Source organism: Triturus cristatus, chromosome 1_2 (genome assembly GCF_964204655.1).
Source record: "Triturus cristatus chromosome 1_2, aTriCri1.1, whole genome shotgun sequence".
Lineage (NCBI taxonomy): Eukaryota > Metazoa > Chordata > Amphibia > Caudata > Salamandridae > Triturus > Triturus cristatus.
The window spans coordinates 278,670,039-278,692,333 of NC_140580.1; the positions used below are offsets into that span (position 1 = coordinate 278,670,039).

Here is a 22,295-nt window from a genome sequence, read left to right on the forward strand (position 1 = left end):
CAGCGGTGCCTGCAAAAGTATTGCCCTCATGGTAGTGATAGGAGTCTGTCCGCTGCCTGATGAGATCCTTGATCCTGTTGGAGGCGGCGTTCTGTCCTCAGACAGTTGCGGTCTAACCATCCGCAACATAATGCAGCAGGCGGACCGATGGCCTGGATGTCGGTGGGACTGCCACGACAGCCTATCGGTGGCGGTCTCACTGACATCCAAATGAGGCCCAAAGAATTAATTCACCTTGTCACATACCCAATATCTCAGCATACTTGTACAACGGCTAAGCCCACTCTGGCCATTGTTCATTTATTATGGCACTGGCATGCAGCAGAGACAATTTTAGATGGAACATAACTAAAAGAAACATATCTGAGTCAGATAGGGCCAAAAAAGGTTTGGGCGCAACAGTATATACACCCCACTAGCAAATGTGATCCCTTGCAACCTTTAGCAAAGCCAAAAGGTTGGCAGCAATTGCCAGACCTATTTGTCAATGCTTATATTGCCAGTATAAAAACTCATTTTCTAAAGGCACACATTCACAAGTAGTAGCCCCTGGAACTTTGTGCGCAGGCGTGCTCCTTGTGAAAATTCACATTGCTAGCACTGACAGTGAAGTTAGCCAGCAGCATAATTACATAGATCATTTGTCCCATGCTGCACTGGCTGGAAGAATTATCATAATTGCGGAACAGACCAATTGATGAAGGTGGTTCTCCACAAATCCCCCCACAAATATTTATTTAAAATGTGTGTTTTCTGCTAGGAGCACAATCAGCACCCTAGGAAAAACCACACATTTCTAAAAAAACATATGGCCGCAAAGGGGGTCGACCCATATGGTAGGAGGGCCAACCCCCCAACAATATTTTTCTATGAAATGGGCGTTTTCCTCGGTGGGGCGCGATCCACCAGCAGAACGCCATTTGAGACAGGCATCGGTGGAAAGGAGAAACTCTCCTCGTTCTAATGATGCTTTCATCAAACTGAGGGAAGCATCCTGCACCCCCAAAGAACCCACTGGACTACAGGCTGCTCTGCCTCCGATGGGGATCTGTGACAACAGCATGCCTCGCAGCACCCCTGCTTCACACATGGAAGAGAGGATGGAGGTGAGTGAAGTAGAAGCTATTGCGCTCCATCCCCAGACTTTTTTTTGTTTAGAGGAATCATCAGGTGCAAGCACTGGAGGTTCCTTTTAATGCCTCCCCAGTGTCAGCCAATGGCTGACGGACTCATGGGAAGTAGTGTGAGCATTGACCATTGCCGAAGCCTGCAGGTAAGGGGTCAAAGCCTTGGGTCGATGCCATATCATGCAAGCATAATTACCTACCTCACACTGTGATTCATCATTGATAGTCTTAGTTTTTTATATATATATATATTTGCACAATTATGTTGCATAATCATTACTGCTGTTACTTTAAAAAACAAACGACTGGCCTGGTGTACTGTTTGGTGGACAGGTTACTTCATCACTCCTCTGCCGGATATGCAATCCGTATTATTTGAAGTCCTGTACCAATTAATTGATTTGTTCTAGGATGAACAGGATAGCCTTCTATTTTGTGTTACAATCACCCATCCCCCACACTAAATATCATGGACAGACTCTTCCACATGTGCCTAGATTTTTTTTAAATGTTTGAAAAAAGTGTGGACCCTTTTCTTATCCATTGTGGTAGTTCCTCACAAATCACAGAACATAAATTGTACAACTTACTTAGGAAGTGTTTCCTTTTATACATACATAAGTGTTATGGGCCATATAGAATAGCAGTTGTGTTTGACTTGCACTATATAATCTGCCTATATATGAATCATACTTCACACATTTTTTTCAAGATTACCCTTGATATACATCTTTAAATACTTACCCAATGCCATATATTAGCATTATATAAGTAATTCAATGTGAGTTACTCTTGCACATCACACATCCATATATATAGCTTATGAAAAACTAATTTTTGGGGAACATCATGATCATGTTCCTCAGCATTTGAAGACAGGTTATTGGATGGAACCCCGCTGACTAAAAAAATCGCTTCCAGATTCAGCACAATTTTCCTATCCCTCAAGTTCTGCCTCAGTATTGATTCTGCCTCAGAACTGTCCTTCATAACTTGAGTAAGGGCCTGGGCAGCAGTGATCCACTGAGATGCTATCTCTGCTGACTGTCTAAAACCTTCCTTCTAAAACACGGTCTTATGTAGAAGGGAGAGGTATGGTTCTAAATAGGTCGGTGAGTGTGTGCATCTTTGAGATGTGTGCAACAGTAAATAATAAAATAACACTTAAGTGATTCAATTTAGCTGCAGTTTCTCCAAAAACACAAAAAAAGACAAAGGGCCTGATAATGATGGTGGTCAGTCGAGTGTCTGACCATCATTGCCGCGGGCAGTTGACCGTCCGACATTGAGTCGGCGGTCCCACCTCCCCTATTATGATAGGACTGCTGTGCAGGCAATCTGAAAGTGCCTTTTATTACTGTGGCTTTCGCTGCGGATCAGGAAAAGGGCCTGCAGCAAGCCGCAGTAGTAAAAGGCACTTAGTGCAAATCAATGCACCATGTGGTGCCTGGTACACGGTGCATGGGTGTGTGGGGGCACTACATGTGCCCCCAGGCCACTTAGCAGTGGCCCACGAGGTACGTGGGCCCTGCTTGGTGCCCCCAAAGTCCCTTCCCGGTTGCCTTTCCATGTCGGTAGGACCACCATGAAAAGGCAGTCGAAAAGGGTCATCCTAATCCCTACAGCGGTGCCTGCAAAAGTATTGCCCTCATGGTAGTGATAGGAGTCTGTCCGCTGCCTGATGGGATCCTTGATCCTGTTGGAGGCGGCGTTCTGTCCCCAGACAGCTGCGGTCTAACCATCCGCAACATAATGCAGCAGGCGGACCGATGGCCTGGATGTCGGTGGGACTGCCACCGACAGCCTATCGGTGGCGGTCTCACTGACATCCAAATGAGGCCCAAAGAATTAATTCACCTTTTCACATACTCAATATCACAGCATACTTGTACAACAGCTAAGCCCACTCTGGCCATTGTTCATTTATTATGGCACTGGCATGCAGCAGAGACAATTTTAGATGGAACATAACTAAAAGAAACATATCTGAGTCAGATAGGGCCAAAAAAGGTTTGGACGCAACAGTATATACACCCGACTAGCAAATGTGATCCCTTACAACCTTTAGCAAAGCCAAAAGGTTGGCAGCAATTGCCAGACCTATTTGTCAATGCTTATATTGCCAGTATAAAAACTCATTTTCTAAAGGCACACATTCACAAGGAGTAGCCCCTGGAACTTTGTGCGCAGGCGTGCTCCTTGTGAAAATTCACATTGCTAGCACTGACAGTGAAGTTAGCCAGCAGCATAATTACATAGATCCTTTGTCCCATGTTGCACTGGCTGGAAGAATTATCATAATTGCGGAACAGACCAATTGATGAAGGTGGTTCTCCACAAATCCCCCCACAAATATTTATTTAAAATGTGTGTTTTCTGCTAGGAGCACAATCAGCACCCTAGGAAAAACCACACATTTCTAAAAAAACATATGGCCGCAAAGGGGGTCGACCCATATGGTAGGAGGGCCAACCCCCCAACAATATTTTTCTATGAAATGGGCGTTTTCCTCGGTGGGGCGCGATCCACCAGCAGAACGCCATTTGAGACAGGCATCGGTGGAAAGGAGAAACTCTCCTCGTTCTAATGATGCTTTCATCAAACTGAGGGAAGCATCCTGCACCCCCAAAGAACCCACTGGACTACAGGCTGCTCTGCCTCCGATGGGGATCTGTGACAACAGCATGCCTCGCAGCACCCCTGCTTCACACATGGAAGAGAGGATGGAGGTGAGTGAAGTAGAAGCTATTGCGCTCCATCCCCAGACTTTTTTTTGTTTAGAGGAATCATCAGGTGCAAGCACTGGAGGTTCCTTTTAATGCCTCCCCAGTGTCAGCCAATGGCTGACGGACTCATGGGAAGTAGTGTGAGCATTGACCATTGCCGAAGCCTGCAGGTAAGGGGTCAAAGCCTTGGGTCGATGCCATATCATGCAGGCACACTTACCTACCTTACACTGTGATTCTTCATTGATAGTCTTAGTTTTTTTTATATATATATTTGCACAATTATGTTGCATAATCATTACTGCTGTTACTTTAAAAAACAAACGACTGGCCCTGGTGTACTGTTTGGTGGACAGGTTACTTCATCACTCCTCTGCCGGATATGCAATCCGTATTATTTGAAGTCCTGTACCAATTAATTGATTTGTTCTAGGATGAACAGGATAGCCTTCTATTTTGTGTTACAATCACCCATCCCCCACACTAAATATCATGGACAGACTCTTCCACATGTGCCTAGATTTTTTTTAAATGTTTGAAAAAAGTGTGGACCCTTTTCTTATCCATTGTGGTAGTTCCTCACAAATCACAGAACATACATTGTACAACTTACTTAGGAAGTGTTTCCTTTTATACATACATAAGTGTTATGGGCCATATAGAATAGCAGTTGTGTTTGACTTGCACTATATAATCTGCCTATATATGAATCATACTCCACACATTTTTTTCAAGATTACCCTTGATATACATCTTTAAATACTTACCTAATGCCATATATTAGCATTATATAAGTAATTCAATGTGAGTTACTCTTGCACATCACACATCCATATGTAAAGCTTATGAAAAAATTATTTTGGGGGAACATCAATGATGAGATAACTGCTGCAAGTAACCTCCAATGTCATAACAACAGCCTTGATGCATCCAAGTTATCACTTACACCCTTGTTGTTGCTCTATTGGACTCAGGTCCTTCCCCATATCAGGGAGGCCACCACCAAGACCTGCAGCATCAGGGGGCGTTATTAAGAGCTGAACACACCTTGACATTTGGGAGGATCTTCCAAGCTTCTGAAGAGCTGCTAATTTCTACCATTGCCGAAGGTCCTCCTATTGTTTCCTGTAATAGAGGATGTGATGCTTATAGACCTATAGCTTGTCTGGCAATGGCTCACCAGATTTTCTTCTTCTGATGAGTGCTGACCTGTGCAATAAATAATAAAAACACATAGGATATTAACAATATTAACATTTATAGTATTTTTGGCATAAGTATGTTTTTCTTGACTTATTTATTCAACACTTTATTTCACATTGTTTTACTAGAAATAACATATCTTCCTCAAAGGATAAGAACAATGCTTTCAAGTCAAATAATATGAACCTTATTTATTTGACTTTTTTCCTACATCTTATACCTGTACTGGAAATGTTACATATCATATAAGGATATAAATTAGTGAAACTTTATTCATTATACATTTTATGAGTGCATAGCTCCTTTTTTAAATCTAAAATGTGTTGTTTTATGTTTGTAGCAAATGAAATAAATAATTTTGAAGTATAAAAATAGGTGTATACAAGATGCTTTCCACTAATAATCAGGCTAAACAATTATAATGAAAAAACAAATATGCATTGAACACAATTACACATGCAAAAATAACATTGAAACATGCAAAAAAAAAACATGCAAACTTGCAACAAACAAAATGCATTTCACCCACTTGCATAAAAATTACAAGACAATAGTACAAGATAACATACATAATGCTATGACAAATAGTCGTGAATGTTTGAAATGTGTCAGATTTGTTTTTCTTTCATTTATTCCTTACCTGACTTTCATATGAATCATACAACTGACTGTAGTGATCAGGGCCTTCCTCAGTGAAGGTTAATGTTATTAGTAATCAGAGTAATTTAGATAATATTGTGTTCCTCTTTTGACACACAATTGCAGAAACTATGCAATTATGGGCTTTCATGTAATTATGAGTTATTTGGCACAAACATTCTACCTAAGAGCACAGGAACATTTAACGAGAGATGCTGGATGCTGTTCTTCGTGTTCTTCTGCATTTATCAATATTTTCTTAGTGCAAAATGTATCCTCTACCCTTTGCATAATAAGGTTTGATGTAAATACACATAATTATGCTGCAGCAAAATATGTGGGTTATGCCAACCCATAGTCACCACATGGCTCTGTCATTCTGGGATCAAGCTGAATCACGGAAGCAGCAATGTGTGAGGAGGTGTGTTGGCTTTAGAGAGTAAGAGGCAAATGTCTGGCAGTACGTGTGTACACCTATGTCATGGATGGGTGTGTCAATGTATATGTAAAAAATCATTGCGTAAAACCATCCATAAAAGAAGTTTAACCCAAACAACTACATAATGACGGACTAAACATTGTGAGTGTAGTGACATTAATTGTCTGTCTTAAATGACGGACACTTAAGAAATCCACCTGCCAAAAAAAAGGATAGTAATGCCCGCAAGACTGTGCCTGACAATATGAAGGACACACCTGCCAAAATTGACAGAAATGTCTGTCATAATATTGAGATTATTTAATGGCAACTAGCCACGACATCTAGGCAAACTGTAGTGTAAGTGTAAGTCATTTAACAAAATTGAATAACGTGACCCAATTCAAATTTTATCTATTTTTAATTGCTACACTGATGTAATTGTATATGATTTTCTTTTTTTATTTTAATGTCCTAAATAACTTATAAAGACATTGTACATCTATAAAATGTGAAAACATCTTCACAGAGATACAATTTCATACCATTTCAGTCTTATTATATTACTCCAGTAACCAATGAAATATTTTATATGTTCTTAGTTGATTAAAAAATGAGAATTTTCTTAAAGTATTTCCATCTCTTTTTACATGTGTGTATTTTTGTTATGTACTTTTGAACTTTTTTAAATAAACTTTTTAAAAATCTTACCAATATGTTTTTTCTACATTCTCCAGATATGTCCATAGAGTATTGCAAGAGAGACGTAGAGCAAGGCAAGAAGGAGTCTACAAAGTCTTCCTGACCTGACAGCACATTATTCAAAAATATAGATTAAAATGCCAAACATTTAAAGCATTAAGCCATCAATTTGAAGGAAATTTGATAGCTGGACTCAGATATCCAATGGCTATCCCTCCTATTGTGAAAATAATGTTTGTCCGTCATTTCTGTGCAACTAGTTCACTTCAGTATACTGTGAGTGACAGCAGTGTGATGTCCCAACCAACTTTTCAACTATACTCAGCCATGTTTTAAAGAATGTATTGCAACAAATGAATGCCTATATACAGCTTCCAAAGGATAATGCTACATCGAACAACATCAAGCCAGACTTATATGCGTTGGGAGGCATCCCACATGTTGGTACCATTGAAGGAACTCACATACCATTGATTCCACATAAAGAAAGAGAGCAGGGTTATTGCAACAGGAAATACTTCCACTCCACCAACATTCAATTTGTTTGCCTATCAGATACATTTCAAGTGTTTGTGAAAGATTTCCTGGTTACATCCATGACCTACTAGTGCTGCATAACAGCACCATGCCACAGAAAATAGCTGACCTGGCACAACTAAGGACCTGACTTGTTGGTGAGTTAACATCAATATAACATGTGTTAGATAATTTTTTACGTATATTGCTTTATAAAAAGACTTCTTCCCCAGGTGGTTTTGGATATCCTAATCATAGGTGGCTTCTAACGACTATTCAGAACCCACAAAAGGCAGGAGAAGTCTCCTCCGATAAGACACACATCAGAACTAAGGGAGCAGTGCAGCCGAATTTTGGGCTCCTGAAGGCACAGTTCCGTTGTCTTGATAAGTCTAGTGGAGCCCTCTTCTACTCTCCAGATAAGGTCTGTCAAAGTGTGACATTCTGTTGTATGTTATACAACATTGCCCTGCATAGAGGAATCCCAATTATCTTGGATGATGAATTTCATGGGGAAGTACAGGGTAATGTGGTGGATATGTGTCAGCAGAATGACAGTGATGATGATGACAATGCACTCAAACGCAAACTCATTTATAAAATCTTTGTATAATAATAAGTATGCAAGAGCCAAAATGTTGACTATTTTATAGTTGTTATCAGGTAAGGTAAGGTAAGGTAAGGTAATATTTATTTTTGCTTGATTAATTAAAATCTTTGCAAATACATAACAAAAAGATTCCCATTGTACACAAATTATTAAGCCTAAAACAACATTTAAATGATCATCAATACAATATTAATAGTTTGTGCGATTGGCTGTTCTGTAAGACATTACACATAAATACTTATACTTCAAATATTGCTGAGCTGGCAATAACTACCATTGAATTACATGCTGCCTGACACAGCATAACCAAGACCATTGTTCAAACTATTGGGCATTATTAATTTAAAATGCTAGTGCAACTATAGGAAGGTATTAAGTTCATTGAACATATAAAAAGTGTTTTCTTGACCTTTAGGCAATAATAAAAGTGCTGGTACAATTGTAAAATGTTATTATTCATTTTTGATTTTTTGCGAGTCCCTTCTGATGCCTTGTACTCTTATTTTTAACATACTTCAGATAACGACAAATTTTTGAGTCTCTTGGATACCGTCTGTTAGCCGACAGTTCAGCTGAACGTCAACAGAGTTGAAGCAAAGCTTCACTGCCTGCCTGCAGGATCGGGTGCCATAATACCTGAAAAAGGGTGCATCGTTTAGCCTTTAAGTTGGGACAGATACAGATTACATGAATAATGTCCTCCTTCCCGCTTCCGCATAGATGGCAAGTCGGTGTACCTCCTCTTCTTTCCCATGGTGGGAGGTGGGGATTAATCGCAATTATCCCCAATCGCCGCTTTAGAAAATGTTCCTTTGTTCCTATTTTGACTCCGGCACTCAAGTAGAATTGGGGTTTGAGCCTTACTTAATCACTGAGCACTATCCAGCCGTGTGCCTTTTTAGTAAGAATTGCTTTGTCTTCTAAAACAGAAAACATGGACGTTGTCTTTTTCACTGTTTTTTTTAAGGAAAGATGATCTGTTGGTACGGCCCAGAGTTCAGACAGACCCAGTAGCTCAATGGAACCAAACAGGTAATGCCTGGCTGAGCATTTTCCTTGACAAAGTAAGGCGATCCAGAGGTGGGAGTTTAGGGATCCTGCCTCTGCACTTCGGATTTTATGCCAACTTTTTACATAAGCACTCCTTCTTTCCACTGTTTGTCTTTGGACCCCAAATTCCAGCCGTATTTGAGCTGGGGAGTCATATTTTGGAAGATGGAAAATTGCTCTATAAGAATTAGCTATTACTACGTCTAGGGCTGCCGCGTCTTTGCCATTAAGAGCCTCACTCCCATATGTTAGTGTCGGCAGCAGTTTGGCCGGCAAAACCTGTAGGAAGGGATCCAGCGTGAGGTCGGGTAGCCGTCGCTTCAATGACTTCAGTGCTAAATAAGTTGTAGTTCCCTTTCTTCGCATGGACTGTAACTGAGGTTTAAAGGAGCTTTTATGGTCCATTAGTATTCCCAGATATTTATAACTCGTTACCTGGTCCAAACGTTGGCCATCTAGGAACCAGCTGTTATTCTTCTTTTTATGATAGTTAACTGCCATCATTTTAGTTTTCTTGAGATTTATTTGGAGGGCGTTCCGATGTGAGAAACTACTTGTCGTATTTAAAAGATGCTGAAGACCAATGGGAGTCCGACTAATCAAAACCAGGTTGTCAGCATATAGCAGGTTTGACAATAACTTGTTTCCCAATTTTGGAGCATGGGATATGCAACTATCCAGCTACCCTGGGAGATCAGCCAAAAAGAGGTTAAAAAGAAGCGACGCAAGGACACACCCCTGCTTGAGGCCTTTCGAGGTTATGATTCGTTTTGAGATATGTGCCCCTGCGCCTAATTTAATCCTGATCCAGGTATCTGTGTGTAACCGATCCACGAGTGAATTCGGTAATCCACAGCTTTCAAGTTTTCTCCACAGTTTAGCTCGGTCAACATGATCGAAGGTGGCTGTATAGTCAATAAAGCAGAGGAAGAGGATTTTTTTTATTCCTTAGCTGCATCCATTAACAGTGTTAGGACCAAGATGTTAGTTGATGTTCCTTGGCCACTGCAAAACCCAGTTTGATTGGTAGGAATGATGGAGTTTTCTGAGGCCCAAGAAGTTAACTCATCCGAGATTGTTCCTGCGTAGTATTTTGCATCTACGTCGATAAGGGCAATTAGTCGATAGTTGTTTGGATCGTTTCAATTGCCCTCTTTAAAAATAGGACTGATAATTGATCCTTTCCAAGATTCCGGAATGGTGGCTGTAGAATTTATGCCCTTAAAGACTGGTAATAAAGCATTGCTCGGCGTCATGTTTGTACAACATCGGAGGGATGACATTGGGGCCAGGGGCACCCATAGCTCTACCCCTGGCTATCAGACATTTTATCTGTTTTTCCGTGGGTGCATAGCATTCCTCTTTAATGGAGGCTAATAAATCTAAATCAGCGGCCAGGAGGATCCCCTGTTTTTTGTGGGTATTAGAACTTTCGGCCGATTGATCTTTGATAGTGCGATTTTGTGTCACGTCTACCCTTTTGGGGGGTTCACTATCCGTTGTCACAATACCCGTTTCCTTGTTCAATTCCGCTTCCTTTTGCCTATTGTTGTTGAAGTGGGCGGAGAGATAATCTACCCAAGTGGCCTCTGTTATATTTGAGCTGATTCCTGGATGGTTCGGTCGCTCTATCTTGTGGATCGTTTGCCAAAACTTAGCCCTGTTTTCTGCTTGGCATCGTGCAGTAACTTGGCCCACAGTTCATCATTCTTTAATCTTATTTTCCTCCACTTCCTCCTTTCCAGTAATACCTTCATATGCCGAAGGGTCGACTGCAAGTCCAAGTTCCCTGGTGTTTTTCGAAGTTGTCTCAGTGTTTGATTTATGGTGATTCCGGGCTGCATTTCACTTTTGTTAGATCATCTTCCGGTTGACTTGGTTTGGTCCCTATCCTAATCACAAATGTCCCACTGAAGGTCGTAATAAAATGTTCCCATGCTTTTACAGTTGGGACGGCGGATTCTTTTTCTCTCTCATGTAGGATTTTGGCAGAGGCTGATAGTGCTTCTATGTTGTTAAGATTGCACCTTATACGCTTTAGGTTAGAGATCTCTTCAGTTACAATGGGATTCCAAGCGTCTAGTATAACAGCCGGTCTCGCATTCAACAGCGCTTCCTGCAGGATGTGATCATTATGTGTGTTGTCACCTATTCTAAAAGTTGTTATAATGTTGAAAATAGCTAATCTTGTAAACGTAAAATCTAGATAAGAGGAAGTTTTTGAAGAATGGAATGTGGCGACTGGTGGATTATCCTCCAAGAAGCGGCCGTTCAGTGCTCTTAAATTTAAGTGTTCTAATTACTGTAGCAGATGTTTAGACCATCTCGTTGGTTTATTAATTTTTGCTCGGCCTTGATTCGGTATCCCCCATATTGCTGTGAGTTTGTGTGCAGGACCGTCATCTTGGTCTGACCCCAAAAGGTTTAAATTGAATTCGCCAGCAAGGATTATATGGTCGGTATCTTGCTCGTCCATAATCCTTTTTATTTCTTTTGTCAGCTCCTTTACAGCTTTTTGTTTTTGTTTGGGATGCACGTAGGAGTTAATTATTATAACTTCTTGGGACATATTGTTGAACTTGAGGGTTATCATTATTGCTTGAACCTCGTTTGGTTGTGTGATTTTCGCCTCTATGGACTGTGTTTTGCCTATTGTAGTTATTGAAACTAGCATCATTAACCCCCGAACGGTGTCCAAAATCAGAGCCCTTTGTGGCCGAAACGAAATAAGAGGTGTACCGCTGGAGCTCTAAGGCCATATCTTCCCAGGTTTCCTGGAGGAGTATCATGTCAAATGACTTTAAGTAGTTAACTACCTTGTGGTCGTCAGTTTTGCCTGCCAGGCCATTAATGTTCTAAATACACAGTTTGATTTTCCCCTTGCTCTGCAGGGGGTATCTGTAAGGCGCAGCTCTCTTGTCAATTTGGACGCTCTGTTATTATTGTGCGTGTTATTTGCGTCCGAGTCTGTGTACCCGGTGTCAAAGTTGGAATTGATGGTCCAAAGCTTGTACTTGGATTGGAAACCTTTATGCAAGCAGTTAGATCACCAGGAGTTCTGCCTCTTGTCCCCCTTAATACTGAGGTGGTAATTTTATCTGGGTCGTTAATCTGAGCATTTAGGAACGGAGTTGGGTAGGGATATTTCAATTCGGGTTCCAGCTTTATACCCCAGAGCTTAAGCTTGCTTTCTTCTTCCTTGATTTTGTTCGCAATTCCACTGGAACTCCATCTTGTCCTAGTCGCCTCAGGCCACAGACGATTATTACTTGGAAGGAATTCTATGGAGAGTAGGTCTGATGAGCTTATGTTTCCAACCGACTGTTGTGCTCGGTCTTCATTTTGGGACAGATGGACTTCATTGGAGGACGACCTTAAGGTTTGTTCTTCCTTAATTTTGTAAGATAGTTCTTGCTTTGGAGTTACTAACTCTTTTACTGAAATGGTTGACTCCTGTCTGTCGTCCGTTTTTGAGATGTTCCATCTTGATGATCTCAAGGGTGGCCCCAAAGTGGCAGCCGTAGTTGTAGTAGGCCCTGCGATGGGGTGATCCGACCTGCCTGCCAAGGTGGAGAAGGGGTCGGGCCCAATTTCTTCAACATCAGCAGTATGGTTTGCTTGAAACACTAAGAGCGAGGGCTAGTGGCTTCTTGTTTTGTCCCTTCCTTTTTTGTTTGTGACGGGCTTTCCGAGGTATGGGGATTTTTTTGGCAGGACTCATTTGTGTTCGGGCCATTGTTGCCGTTGCATCGCTGCATATAAGAGTATTGGATAAGTTGGTTGATGTTGGCTCAATTTTTTGGGGTTCGGATGGAGCTGTCCCTGGTTTACGCAGTCCATCTATGGAATTGGTGGACGTTGAATTGCTGCCTTTTATGTCTGATAAGAGATTTCCTAACATAGATGGTAATGTTATTAGCTTATCAATTTTTGGGGAGCAGGTGCATTCAAGTTGGGCTGTTTGGCTTCCATGTACCGCTCCATGTCCCCGCTTAATTAAGCTATTGAGCTCTGATAACTTCTTGTCAATCCCTGACGTAAAGTCGGCCAAGGACTGAAGGACTGTGAGCTGTAAATCCATTTTATGCGATTGGTATTGTAGGGCTGTAGTTAAATATTGCATTGTATTTAAGATTGCCACCCAAATAGATTCTGTGTGCATGACATCGCTAAGGTTGCATCTTTCCAACAACGGTGTATTAGTTGTTTCAGGGGGCGTAAGATTTCGAACAGGTTTTAAATTATAATAAGCAACGAGCTCCTCCCATTCCTGTGAGGCCAGGAAAGACATGTCTGGACTTGTTACATGAGAATCTTCTTATGGAGACATCATACCGCGCTCAGATGGTTTGCTGCCAAGTGGGCTATTGAAAGCTGTCGGATCTGCCGGAGCACCTGCTTGTAATTCTTGCAGCTGTAGTGGGGAGCTGTTTTTTGGCTGCAAATGGGGGACCATTCCCAAGTGTTCTGTCAACTGGCTTGGGACCAAGGAGTAGACATGAGGGTCCCTCATGTCCCCTCGTAAGTCGATTTCAATTTCTGGATTCTCCAAATCCTCTGGAATGCTTGTTTTTTGTAGACCTTTTGTACCCACTTGTTGAAGTTTTCCAAGCCTTAGATGGTTTTTAGGACTGCCTAACTTATTGGCAGCTACCGCCTGGGTTGACACACTGTCATCCCTGTCAGCTCTTACACCTATTGTTTCTTCAGAATCTCCGCCTGCCTGGGTGTCGGTGGTATTTTTTAATGGAACCTGGTCACCCACACCGTAAGCGTGTTCCTCTGATGATATTTAACATGGTGGTGGGATAGGGGTTCCAAGGACTCGATAAGAGGCTGATGAGTTGATCCGTACTTCTCTGGCTGTAAAGGCATTTGCAGCCCTTTTAAGTTCTCACTTTTGGAGTAAATTACTGTTCCAGGATCTTTCAAGAAAGAAAATTTTGTGTAGATTTTTGGTTGGAAAGTCAAGGGGTTTTTCCTTTGGAGAACCCCGTCAATACTTATAGGATCTTTGTCCATTTTGGTACCTGGTGACGGCGTCAAGTCAGCTACTTGATGAGAACTTATTTTTCCCGTTCTTCACACTTCACTGGCACCTTCGCCATTGATGGAAGTAGTCCATCCAATAGAGTGATGTTACCACATGTTGGAAGGCAAAATCTCCAATTGTTTCTGTTTTGAGTATTCCTTCAGTATGTAAAATCTACATCTCGAGCAACAATTGCACTCATTGTCAGGCTGTAACCTTAAAGTAACTGCGTTAACATGAACTGTACACCACAATTTTAAACCTTCACTTATATCGAAGTTATAAGCAACTGCTGTGCTGCTTGTCTGCTTTGAGCTGTTGTCCTGTTGTATAGAAAAGGAGGATATGTGATGACTCTTGAGGTTACCTTTTAGTGCAAGGCTAGAATGAAAACAGGTCTACTCATTTCTATTCTCCTCACAGATCACACACAGCAAGTTCGGTTGTCTTCTTGAATGACCTCTTCTCCATCTACGTGAATCATTATGTGACTACAGATGACACATTTATGCATGCCTCACATTTTTTATTCAAATGTAAATGTATGCATTATTCATGTGTTCCATTATCATCTAGAAATCTTATTGTACTTTAGCAATGGCCTGCCACAAAGCTAGGCATCAAGAAACGTCTATTGGCTCTCTGCTGTCTGTGGCACAATGTGTCCTTTCCTACAGGAGTAACATATGTCTTCTAGGGCCTGCGTCAATTGAGTTGCTCATATCAGGGACTTATGGTATTTAAAAAATAATGAAAATGTAATGAATATTTTAATATGTTACAGATGTCAGATAAGATACTGTTAGACCTGTAATCAGTCAAACATAGTCCTTACATTATTTTACTTGAACAATAGAGTAATTGGCAATTTAGATTTCAATACAAATATGACTCTGCAATTAATATTTATATTACAAAACTAATGTTAAAACATATGTTTGAGATGTAAAATTATATCTCTAATGTATTGTTTTATTGATTGTAGTTTATGGTATCCTGTCATCTACTGAAGCACTAGAAAGACATATGTGGGAACATGGAAGACTCCAATCACTTGATCTGATAGAGAGTTGGTAAGTGAACACCAAAACCTTTGATATTTTGCATGAAAGTATATCATTGACAAATGTGCTGGAACTCATTGTTTCAAACCTATGGTGGAACATAAAATAGTTATAACGCATGTGTTTGTCAGCATAGAATAAGCAATTCGACATAGAATTTGTTCTTTGTTTGGATATTAGGGCCATCTTTACTAGATAATAATGTGGCACTGCAAGCCATCTTGCTGCACCGAGCTGCATCATCAGGAAAGTGCAGAGGTGTCTCATATTTACAGTAGTACGATGCATCCCTGTGCTTTCCTCTGTGCTGGAGCACAATTGACTCTTGAGCGTCAACACAGCCACCCTTGCACAATGCATGCATTGGAGGGATGATTGTTTTTGTGGAGGAAGGGACACCTTCCTGCACAAAAACAATAATTGATGGCAGTTTCCTCCATCTATGTGTAGTGCAGAATGCAGAACACATAGAAAGATCAAAAGACGAGGAGAAATAAAGGTATTTCTCCTCATTGCGCCACTTTAACACCTCCCCTGGGGATGCGTTAGAATTTGACGCATTCCCAGGTTGAGGAAACCTTGTAAATCTGGTAATCCATGACCCTACCCTATCTCTTTCTGGCAGGCACCTGGGCCACTCTTTCAGGCTCCAGGTCCTTCTGATCACCCTTACGGGCTGCCATAGACCGAGTGGTCATGCATGCCAACTCAGGCAGACCCACCATCTCCAAGTGAGACCTGCATTCCACCTCACATCAAGGGGAATCCTCCAGGTCATTACCTAGAAGATAATAGGCATGGATGGACTCCCAGCTACCCTCGAGATACCTGAGACCCCTCCACTCAAAGGGAACCTGCGTCATTTTATACTGGCATTCAGAGTTTTCTACAGCAACTACTTGGTGAAACACATTAGGGACCACCTGGTCTTCAGACACCAGGTGACACCTGACAATAGTCACACTGGCTCCTGTGTCTCTCAGAGCCTCCACCATCTGTCCATTGATGGTCACCCATTGCCTGTACTTCTTAGTGCTCTCAGACACGGGAGTCCTCTGGACCATCTCACTGTCCCCTAGTGAGATACTTATCCTCTCACTTGGCTGCCACCCTTCTCCTGGAACCAATTCCTCACTAAGCGTTACACTGGCGAACCCCTGTGACTGCCAACCAGTGGGTGGCGGTGCCCGCTTGGGATACTTAGCATCCCCCTTCATCATGGTATGCATAACACCTGTTAGGATCCCTCTCTGCAGGCCACCCTATAGAGATCCGAGGTTTCCCCTGGGGGATGGGAATCCTTATCCTGGGAACTAGATTGGGGCCCTTTATAGAATTCCCTCTGTTTACCCTTGCCCCCCTCCCCACGTTTCTGCTGGGGACCCTGCCACCCTTGGTGAAGTCTTCCTCATACCTCTTGTGGGCCCTGGTACTCATACAGTGCTCCGCCTCCTGAGCAAGCTTTCTGGAGTCGGTCAGCTTGCTGTCAATCAGATGTTGGCGCAGATCCGGAAAACAAAGCCTGTACAAGTGCTCCCATCAATTAAATTATACAGCCCCTGAGATTCTGTTACCTGACTGCCCTTTACCGAACCATCCAGTGATCTGCAAAAAGAATCTACACATTCAAGCCAAGTTTGGGAATAAAACTTCTTGTATGTCCTATGCATTTCCTTGTACTGCTCTGGAGTGAGGCCATAGCTAGTGATCAGGGTATCCTTCATGCCAAAGTAGGTGAGATTCTGTGCTGGCCTTACGCTGTCAAAATGTACCTCCCTTCTACCTCAAAGTGTTTCCATAGACCTACCCACCAGTGCAAGTCAGGGACCAGGGTATATGTGGAGAGCTGACTCATACCCCTAAAACCAATTGTGTATGCCATCCTCCCGTCTGTAATTCTTTACTATGTCCATGGGAATATTCACCCTCCCCTCAGATTGCACTGGACATACGCTGCCACCATTTGTGCAGGACTCTGCCTGCTTGGCCTTGATATCTAGCTCCTTCATACTCAATTCATGAGCCAAAAGCCATTTTCTTTCCTCCAGAGCAAGGGTCTTCTCCTTCTCTTTTTCCTGTTTGTGCTCCATTTCAAACTTTATGCTTTCCCATTACAACTTTTTGTTTTCCATTTCCCACTTGAGCTTCTCAAGCTCCTGCTTATGCTCTCTGGCCTGTCGCCTGTCCTACAGCTCCTCCGGGAACAGATTTCTAGATGACACACTGCTGCCAGTCCTGAAGGGTGTTCCCCCCCCTCAGGCAGATCCTGGGCTCCAAAATCCCCTCACTGGCTATGTACCTCCAGATCCACATCTGTTTAAGGTGAGGCACCGTGTAGAATTTCAGTCTCCCTATCTCAAACACAACTTCTGCAACTTCAACTGTTGGCTCAACAAGCTGAGACATGATTTGTAGATCCAAAACTCAAGGGTTGTTAAAAACAGAAAACATCAAAAAGCAGTATGTGGACGCTTCATGGTCTGCACCATGAAGTAGTGTACACTAATCACTGTATGTTAAGTACAAACAAAGGTCCTATCCTTAACGCTGACCACCAAAGTTTGAAATGGGGGTCTCTAGTTGGCAGTGGAATGCACCCTGTCCAAGTCGAAGACACTTCCTTCAAGTCAGGGTAAGGGTATTACGCACCCAAGATAACCCCTGCTCACCCCCTTGGTAGACTGGCAAGAGCAGTCAGGCCTATCTCAGAGGCAACGTGTAAAGCATTTGTACATCAAACACACAGTAACATAGTGAAAACACTACAAATGGATACCACACCGGTTTAGAACAATAACCAATCTTTATCTAATCTAAGCAAGGCCAAAATGACAAAAAATTCCAACATACATAAGCAGAAATATCACTTTTTAAGCCTTAAGCAATATTGTCCATAGAACACTATGGATGCATTGATTTTAGCACAAAGTACCTTTGATGTGTCAAAATCCAAGACAAAAAGCCACAGCGAAGGGAAGCACCAGAAAACACAAGCGATGCACCAATTTTTGAGTCCCAGAGGAATGGGGGCATCAGTTCTGCTGCACACAGGATAAGTGTTGCATAGACTCCTAACTGCGAGGAGAAGCGATGCATTGAATTCCGAAAGCAGCTCCTTACTGCGGGGCAATGCACTGTAAACTTGGTGCCCAGGCGTGATGTGTGGAAAATCCAGACACACTGGGGGCAATGCTGCGGCGGCAAAACAGGCGCTGCTTCGATTCTTCCAGCCAGGTGATGCATCGATTCCATAAGCCTCACAGAAGGGCCTGCATCAGAGTCGGAGCGGGGATCTCAGACGTTGGAGATGGTGCTCTGGACTCTTCCAGCCATGAACAGGCACGGCAACAATTTTTCAGTCGCACCGCAACGAGTTGGTTTTCAACTGCATGGCAAGATTGCGGCGGGAAAAACAGCACAAAAGGGTGACGGGTGGATGTTCAGCTCTTAAAGCAGCAAAACCACCTCCAAGGCCCAGAACTGGAGTTGGCACCAATTGGCAGTTCAGAACTCCCAGCAGAGAAGTTTAGGGGAGCTGTAGATGAAGTCTTTTTTGGCTTTGAGACTTTCAACAGGAGGCAAGCACACAGGCACTTGGAGAACTTTGAAAAGCAGAATTCCAGAAAGCAAAGTCCAATTCTTTCACTGCCCACAGACAGAAATAGCAACTGCAGGCCAACACAGAAAAGCAACACAGCAAAGTGGTCATTCTCCTCCAGACTAGGCCTGGGTGGAGCTCGCGGAATTTCACTATGCATAATTCCGCTGAGTTCCCGGAAAACTCTGCAAAATTCCGCAGAGTTCCACGAGTGGGCTGAGGGACAGTCCTTGGTCCTCCAGTGGTCTAATGCACCTACTGCAGAGATATCTTTGTATCCTGAAGTTCACAGGTCTAAATCTCTGCACCAGGGCTCAGCCTTTCATCTTGTCAGAGAAAGTAAAATGTGTACAGTCAGGGGTTTCTTAGTTCCTCTTACAATACTAACTATCATTGGCAATGTTCTAAAAGAAAGTGCACAGTTCCAAGAAGAACCAGGTCAAGTTTTCTCACTGTGAACAGAGCCAGGTATGGCACGTGCGACTGGCTGGCAGGTGTAGCATGAGGCGCATGTGAAGATTTATAAACACGCCATATTTCTGCTCCCCCTCCATCACTCGCTTCAGTTTAAAAGCATTTCAGTATCAGCTAGGTGCCAGCGCGTGTCAGGACGGGGGCGCCGGGACGGCTGATAAGCTATTATTGCTGATTATGCAGACTGGCAGAGACGCAGGGAAACAGCAGTACTGAAACATGGTGAATAATAAAAGGGACACAAGCAGAACAGACCTGACAATAGTTTTCTCGAGACAAAAACACCGAAGCCTTATTTCTAGACTCGAATGCTTTCCGCATAGTGCCAATATCGGCAACTGTAGTCACTTATCATGCAGCACAATACATCAATAAACCACACGACACCTTGTTAGTGGAGAAAATTGCTGCAGGTTTATTTGCATAACAAATATGCCAACATGGTGGGTTATCTTACGGGCGATCCCAGGGCAGGCCAACCCTTATGCCGCCTGCCCGTCTGATGAGCCAAATTACACCGTGGCTGTCGCCAATCGGTGTTTACCAATTCTTGGGAGGGGCCACCCCTCCCATCAGTGGACCACCAGTCCACTCCCTTACTCACGCCCACCCCCAAAAGATGGGCGGAGCGTTCCAGGCAGCCCCCGGTTGCTCAGACCCACAACCGCCCGTAGGACTAACGGGGCGCCGTAGTTCTTCCAGGGGACAACGCTAAGACATCCCTGGGTATCCTTGGCTTAGCACCATACTGTGCTGCTGCATGAAGTACCCCTTGGTATCTTGCAGACTCTGGATCGCCCTGTAACTCCTCCACAGCTCTGGGAGTGGCCACCGTCACTACCAGGGCCCCCCACCAAGGCATACATTCCTACTTACATCCCGATGCTACCAAGGCCTCCCCTAGTTCTAGTAAGAATAAGTCCATGCCCAATCCTGAGAGGTGCACCCCATCCACCTCCAAGCATCCCGTGGACTTGGCATGAAGTAAACCATGTCTGACAAAGCCAAATCCCCTTTGCTCCGTGAAAGTACGCATGGCGCGATTGACTTTCCTACTTGATATTTCAATGACGTCCCCAGAGCGCGCTCCTCTCCAAACAGCACGTGGTGTCATTTCTGACCACCGCAATTCACATGACCCCAGTGTATTGCTCAAATGACACATGGTGTCTCTCATATTTTGGAGCAGTGTTCTCCTCCCTAGTGTGGTCAGGTCATTCCCTCCCAAATGTATTACCAACATGTGCGGTGGAGGCCCCCCTCCCCCAAGTCTCTGCTGCAGTTTCCTGGTCAGTTCACTCCAACGCATCCCCGGGTAACCCAGCCATGTAATGTCCGTGGTGGTGAAGCCGTCCGCCATTTTCTGAACTCAGCCCACCGTGCCACTCTCATGATGCTTAAATGGCCAATTACCCACACTTTGGTTCCTGGTAAATAAAGAAATGCTGTGTTTGAAAACATTTATTGTAACTGAGAAACAAAACACACAGCAAATCTTCAATTGTACATCACAACACAACACTGCAACCATCCGAGTGGCCTAGGCCCAACTCGTGTGTCTATATATACTAACAGTACGTTGGGGCTGAAAACCTGGGCGGCCTCTTGCCACCCCTCCCGCCTAAGTCCTGATGTACCGGTTGTAGCATTGAGACTCCCAGGCCCCACTTGCTTAATTCTCTCAGGCGGCATCCCAGAAAGGAATGCTGTGGTTGCTGCCCCAATCCTGAAGGAGTGGCTACTGAATTTCTTGCCCCCTTCTGTCTGCCCAGCCAACCGTAAGCATGCCTGCATGATGTGGTCCACTTGGAACCTCGTCACGGGGACCCGTCCTCATGCACAAGAAGGTATCCCGCACCCCCCGGGCGGAGGGCCAAGTACGCCTTGACCCATAGCAGAGGACAGTATCTGGCATCACCCAACCCCTGTAGCAGGACCAATCTCCCTTGCCCTGATTGGTCAGTTTTGGACTGCCTCACTACTATCCTGAGACAGGCCGAGTCAAAGTCAACATCTTTGATGTTCAAGGCTACCCCGGAGGTGTCCTGCTTGAATCGCGCCACAAGCTCCCCAATCCTATAAGCCCCAAAGAAGGCCAGTACAAAGCAAGCCAAGAATAGAGTAGCCTCATAACCCGAGCGGGTGGCCCTAGTCATGCTATCCAACATCCCTTGTAAAAGCGCGTAACTAATGGGGGACCTGTTGTCGGGGGATCTAGGTTCACTCCTTGCCCAACCCTTAAGCGCAGCTCTGATAACAAAGGCTTTGGTAGGGTCGATCTGTCCTCGTAACCTAGCGTAATGGCTGATGGCTGACAAGTGGCCCAAGATCCACGGGTGTGATTTCCCTCCATCCTTCGCCCACAGTATGAATTGTTGCACTCTGAGCTCCAAAGCAGACATTTCATCCTCCCATGCCCATGTGATTGCACAAAATTTTTCAACACAAGTCCTGTATCGCTTCGTCGTCCTTGGTGCTAGGGACCGCTCCCCCAAACCCCTCATCCGTTGTTCCGCTTCAGAAGAAGCCATAAGTGTTGTGGGAAAGGGGTCATTCCTTCTCTCGCTCTTGGCCAGGCCTCCCGGAAGCGGCGCCACTGAAAGTGAGAAAGAGCGTCAGCGGCCACGTTTGATACAGCCGCCTTGCATTCTTGGGTGCCATCCCGCCCAATGAACAGGAAATCGTCTAAGTAGTGGGAAACCCCTGCCACCCCAAAGGATTCTTGTAACGCCCACTGCAGGAAGGAGCTAAATGCTTCAAAGAAGGCACAGGACACCACGCACCCCATGGGCATGCATTTGTCAAAAAAGTACCAGCCATCTAGCTTGAAACCCAGCAGGTGTTGGCTGCTTGGGTGCACTGGTAGCAAGCGGAACGCCAACTCAATGTCCGCCTTTGGTAACCAGGCCCCCTTGCCCGCCCTCCTGACTAGGAACAGAGCCACATCCAGAGTACAGTATGACACTGAGCAAACCCCCTCTTGGAGCTCATGGTTGACTGAGTCCCCCTCCGGGTAGGATAAGTGATGAATAAGTCTGAAGGCCCCTGGTTCCTTCTTGGGTACCAGCCCCAGCGGTGAAACCACGAAGTTCTGCAGAGGTGGCTCCCTGAAAGGTCCCGCTACCCTCCCCAGTTC

General features: G+C 43.9%; 1 pseudogene across 1 annotated transcript in view; it reads right to left on the minus strand.

The window, feature by feature from the left end:
* Positions 1-22,295, minus strand: part of LOC146867158 (fascin-like) — a 190,687-nt pseudogene that overhangs the window by 67,728 nt on the left and 100,664 nt on the right. Inside the window, exon 2 of the transcript XR_014961091.1 lies at positions 4,901-5,062. The product of XR_014961091.1 is annotated as a fascin-like (transcript). The remainder of the gene's footprint in view (positions 1-4,900; positions 5,063-22,295) is intronic.